Consider the following 6,000-nt stretch of genomic DNA (forward strand, 5'->3'; position numbering starts at 1 on the left):
TATTTTGACCTTGGCTTTAGAGAGAGTGATACCGTCTTCTGTTTAAATACTAATAAAAAGCGGCCAAGTGTGAGTCGGACTCGCCCATGAAGGGTTCCGTACCATTTATGACGTATTAAACAAAAAACTACTTACAAGATCTCGTTCAAACCGTTTTTTTTATGATTATGAAACGTTGCACATAAAACATTAGTTACATTAGGGAATAGGTAGATTGTTCTTACCTACGAAATCTAAATTGGAGGGTGACCTAGGATTTAAATTCAAATGGCATTATCTAAAAACTGTCAGCACGCCGCGAGCTTGACAGATCGCCGATTGTGTCACCCTCCGATGGCGGGGTATCAATAGATAATTTAAATTCACAGGGTAGTTACCTAGAACTTCTAATGAAAGATGCAGTGCAATTTTATATTTACGTCCATTTTACGTCAGACGTACAAAAGATAAATCTTCTTCTTCCCCGCACATAAGATAAATACCGAAGGTTTATATACAATATTCCACTTGTTTTTTACTTGACTGCCAAAGGAGGGTTTAATTCACTTGTTGTCCTAAGACACGAGGATTTTTATCTAATTTACTGTTTATTAATTGAAAGTAATATATATATTTATTTGGAAGAAATTACATAACTGTTTTTACGCAGTAAAAGAAGTTAAGAAGAATTTAAAATTAAATTAGTAATCAAGATCACAGAAACAATCTAAGCATGAAATTTTAAATGCACATAATTTGAAAGGCAAGCCACGATAGCAAACAGAAGGAAAATATTACAAGGAACTTTACCTACATTTTTAAAGGAAGTTTTCTTTATCCTTCGAATAAATCGAAGGTGGGGGGGGAAGTTCCCGGCGGAAGTAGAAATCTGTTGTTTTATTCATGAAAAAATAAAGAAGGGAAAAATGTGAAACGCCAAATACTTTCTTTGCGCTTTGTTAAAGTTATTACAATAACTTGTCAGTGATATCAAAAACAGTTACTCATAATATATATAGTGCCTTATACATGAACAAAGATCTGGAAGACGTAGTCATAGGGGCTCTGTCTCGAATTCTCGATATCTAATTGATAAAAGAAACACACCGCACAGAAATCTAGTTTGCAAGTCATCTTTATATTAGGTAAGTAGCTTACTTTGTGATCTGAAAATAACGTTAAGATCCCATAGTAAAATTTGTAAATATATTTGGTTGAAACACCCTATATCTTCCCATGTTTGTGAAGACGCTGTCACTAGAGTGGCTGACAAAGCCTCACGCACCGTATCTATTAAGCGATGCAAATTTGTTGTAATCCTCAGAGCGGTGCCGAGTGAAATATTTAATTTTCATAAAGTTTACATTATACTGGGGCTGAGGAGCGACTCGAATTCTGCCGCGTTAAGCTAAAATAACAGAAATCAATAGGAGCTCAAGATCCTGCCGATTCTAGAATGATGTATACAAATTTGTATCTTATCCCACTGGCCTAAGTACAAAAATATGTACATGTTAATAGACGAGATGGTACACATAAGTCTTTTATAAAGTAAGGGTGCGTTGTTTGCGCACGACGGATTATCGGAAGTTTTCAAACTTGTTTTATTTACTAGATTTTAGTAAAACGGTTTGAAATCGGGGACAGCACTTTCCTTTTTAATATTGATTACAAATGTATTTTCATGTACTGTTCAAGTGTTATGTGCAAACTATATGTAATCTGTATATTATGCAATTGGAAATGTACCTATTAAAGTACCTACACGTGTTAAAATACTCTTGAGGTCTTTAGTTAAAAAAATAAAATAAAAAACTGATGACTGAAAACATTATCTACCATCCAACATCCAAATGTATAGCTTCAGTAAAATGGCCGTCGATTGTTATTGGAAACAAAACAAAAAATAAATTCGATCGCCTATTGTTTCCGATCGGCATCAGCAACCCGACAGCAAATTTGCATATCACCAATATTATATCGTCACGCGAAAAACGTATCCCTTACGCCTGTGTACACATGAATGACGCGTGATGCTGCCGGCCTGCCCTGACGTCATCCATCATTCCCGTGGCGCCTGCACCTAGACGAGTGACAGCCAAGCGGCGGCCTCGGGTGGATAGAACTACCCAAGCAAAAGTAGATCTTACGCTAACTGCGCATAAAGTATGTTCTTCAGTGTAACTAATGAATGCAAGGTGGCACCCCACCTCCCCGCGAGCGAGGGAGGATCCCTGTCAAACGCTGGCAAGAGTTTGACAGACGCGGGCGCGGAGTATTTGACATGAAGGGGCTTGTTTGATACGGGGGCTGACAGGGGAGGGGGGAATTCTGCCCGGTCATGAATAGGCAATGGGCTCGCTTTATTTATAAAGACTGTTGGCCTAACACGGGCTCAGTGAACTTGTGCTGCGAAAATAAACACGTCATCCATTGAAATTAGGATTTTTGCGGGCGAATTAACTTGATATCAGTCTAAAGTTACCGGAAGTGTATTGTGATTTACGCTGCGACTAAAAATAAAGTTCTTACCTCGCAACCACAAGAAAAACACTTTTTTATGGCCATTCATAACCTTTAACAGGAAATAAGTGGCTGTTGTAAATGACGTTATCAACGAGCATTTAATTCAAGCAGCCGCGAACTTCTAACATCTTGTTAGGGGGATAAAATCCATAAAAGACACGGTAGTGGCTGGATGCGGGGCAAGAGGCAACGTTCGGTACAAAATTTGATTATTCCGCGAGGTTGGCCTATCGCCAGCGTTCGACTATTTATCAAGAGCTCTCCGCGCCCGACGGTTTACAAGGATACTAATCATCGACGACGGATCGCTATAGAGTGGGTGCAACTGTGACAGTGGATACCTTACTAAGAAATAATAATAGTGTACTAAACATATGTTACCAATGAGAACTCTTTTAACTATTTCTTATATTATAAGGTTCTAAGAAAACTGAGCATCTATTGTCAACAACACGGGGCGCCTAGTGGTACACAAGATTTTTCTATTTGTATTTTATTTCAAACTTCTCATACAACGTGAATTAATCTTAACATAATGCTTATCATTGTTCAAGATATTGTATTTTTATATAGATTTATATTAACTTGTACGGAATTGTTATATCTATTTTATGATGTACTTGCAAGATTGTATTTTGTTTTTACTAACAGTGGACTTAAAATTGTAGCTGGCACATTGTAATTAAGTTGTAATTATAGATTGAATTATCTTTTGTTGAGTCAATTATATATCATTACTACACTGGTCAATATGCTTTAAGAATGTATAACTTTTTGACTGCCAAAGACGTCACGCTCTGTCGTCGTCATTGACGCTCGCGAGTACAACCCAATATCATCCTTCGTGCATTCCGACAAGGTTCACAATGTCGAGCCGACGATAGGCGTGGCGTTCAAAGGGTTAAATCTACAGTCTACACCGGTCAATATTTCTAAGATTCTACACTTCGAGTTTAAAAGTATCGGCCACAAAAAAATTGTTCTATATGGAGACAGTATTTCTTTTTAGCTTTTTATGAATGGCAGATCATTTTGAGCATTGTTTATGCACGACGCAGTGCGGCGTAAGCGCCATCGACAATAAGGTCCCTTTTCTAGATAATGCCACATTTATCAATATCTCGCACCAGCCCTTATAAATCGATTCAAATTTCCTGTAAAATATTAAACTTATTTAAACGGTGGTAAAAATAAATGTACATATAATATTGGGCCATTTATATGTATATTATGGTCTGTGTATACTTGTAACATTATGTTATTTATATTTGTAAAATACATTAATTATTCAACAATAACCTTTGAAGTGAGTTGTAAATAAATAAATGTTTAGTAATATATCATATTATTTTTATTTACCATTCATAACGGAAACTTTTAATGTAAAACGATATGAACATTGTAAACTTGTACTACGTAAGTATTTAAAAACAAAAAAAAAGTGAAACTAGAAACAATAAAAAACAAGAATTGGGTAATAACATCTCCTATATTTACATTCTGAAGTGAATTTTATAGCATTGTTATAGGAGTAGCATGATTCTTTGTAAGATAAAAATCACATTCTGCATTAAAGTCTGTGCGACTGGAACAAAATGACCGATAGGAATCGGTAGGAATTAATAACTCGATATTATAATTAAAAGAAATTTGTTCTGTTAATCCCGTTTTCGGATTTTAAGGTTATTCGGGAATTAATAGAATACATATAAATAAGACAAAAAAAAAAACAAACCAAAGCACAATTATTGTAGGTAGAAAAAAAATTGGGTTGTTTCCTCATGTTGGCTGGTGGAATTGACTTTTATGGTAAGGTTAAGTAATGTTAGTGTAATTCGATTTGTAATAAGTTAATTCTTTTCCTCGCCTTGGTGTGGTGAAAAAGTAAAAAAAGTTTTACTCGGTCGCAAACGCTCAAGATTATCAAGAGTCTCCAACAAGCATTTTTGATAAAGTTAATATTAAATAATTTAATCGCTCCGAAAGAAAAACAATATGTATCCCCGTAAAATCGTGAAACAAAAGCTTAGTAAATACTTTCAATGAAAGCTATAGCGAACATGATCGGTCTGTTTTTGAGTTATTGCAAAAATCTTCTCTTCTTAGTAAAAGCGCTGCGAAGGTACTCCCGTATGCTCGTAATGTATAGTCAGCTACAGAGAGAGGTGACCCCCCCTGCATACAATCAGTCTATGCAGGGGGCTGGTCACCTCTCTCTACATCTGACTGTACATGATACTTACTAATGAATAGCAATCGTTTGGCCTGTTCTGACAGAATGGTAACTACGAAATCCTACACTGAGCATGGCCCGACATGCTCTTGGCCGATTTTTACTCGCTGTGTATGCGCCACATTTTTTTTGCATTGTAAAAAGATTCTAGGTTAGTGAAATTCAAATTTACTAAAATAGATACTTAGATAGTAAGTTTATAAGAAGTATTAGAATTTCATGGAAAGTAGAATAGATCGAATGCATAGGTAATTCTTATTTTAATTGTCAAATTATAGCAGTCGGAATAGAATGGTACACATTTTCCAAGATGGCTGCGATTCCTCGAGGTCCCGAAATGTCAAATGGTATGGACTCATGTCCATATACCATACCTACCTACCATACCTTATTCATATAAGGGGCCTTTAATTTACATACATACCAAATTTTACGACTGTCCAAGAAATTTCGAGGTTTGTTCTATTGCGATTGTGCTGTTAGAATTTGAACTAAATTTGAACTTTGGAAGATGGTTTTAAGATTTTTTTCGATTGACTTTTGATGATAGAGTTTTGGATAAAGTTTTTAATTACGAACTTATTAATTAACAAAATAATGCGTAGAAGGAAGTAAAGATTTCAGTTTATTTTTCAAAAATAACCCATTTATCAACTAAACCAATAACTATTAGTGAATCATAATAAGCATCCATGAACAAAGTAACTTAATTTATTCGAACAACAATTTACAATTTGATAAAATCTGTAAATATCACTCATATTTTGCAAACTCATTATAAAATGAATGTTCCTTCATTTGACTCGAGAAAGGCATATAATGAATATTTTTCCTGTAGATTATTTAAATTCATATCATTAATTAAGTAATATCAGTTTAGAGTTCATTAATATATACGGGTACATAGGTAATTAATGAAATGACAGTGATTTCCCATTTCGCATTCCGAGCAAAGGGCTGTTGTTCTAAACGCTTTTAAAGCGCGGTAAGCCCAGCCAGGTTATCTGTGACCTCGGAAGGCGGATTCTGTTTTTTTTTTTGCCTGTTTAAGTGTCCCACTGCTTGGCAAAGGCCTCTCCCCTTGGTTTCCACGACTCCTGATTTGGTGTTTTCTCCTGCCAGTTGTCCAGGAAGCTGTCCAAGTCTTCCCACCATCTCCGTTTGGGCCTGCCCCGTCCACGTCCAACTACCGGCATCCACTTGGTGGCTATGGCTAGCATCTCCGAATGCATGCGGTAGATGTGACCGGCCCAGTCCCATTT

The sequence above is a fragment of the Cydia pomonella genome, chromosome 3 (assembly GCF_033807575.1).
Source record: "Cydia pomonella isolate Wapato2018A chromosome 3, ilCydPomo1, whole genome shotgun sequence".
Lineage (NCBI taxonomy): Eukaryota > Metazoa > Arthropoda > Insecta > Lepidoptera > Tortricidae > Cydia > Cydia pomonella.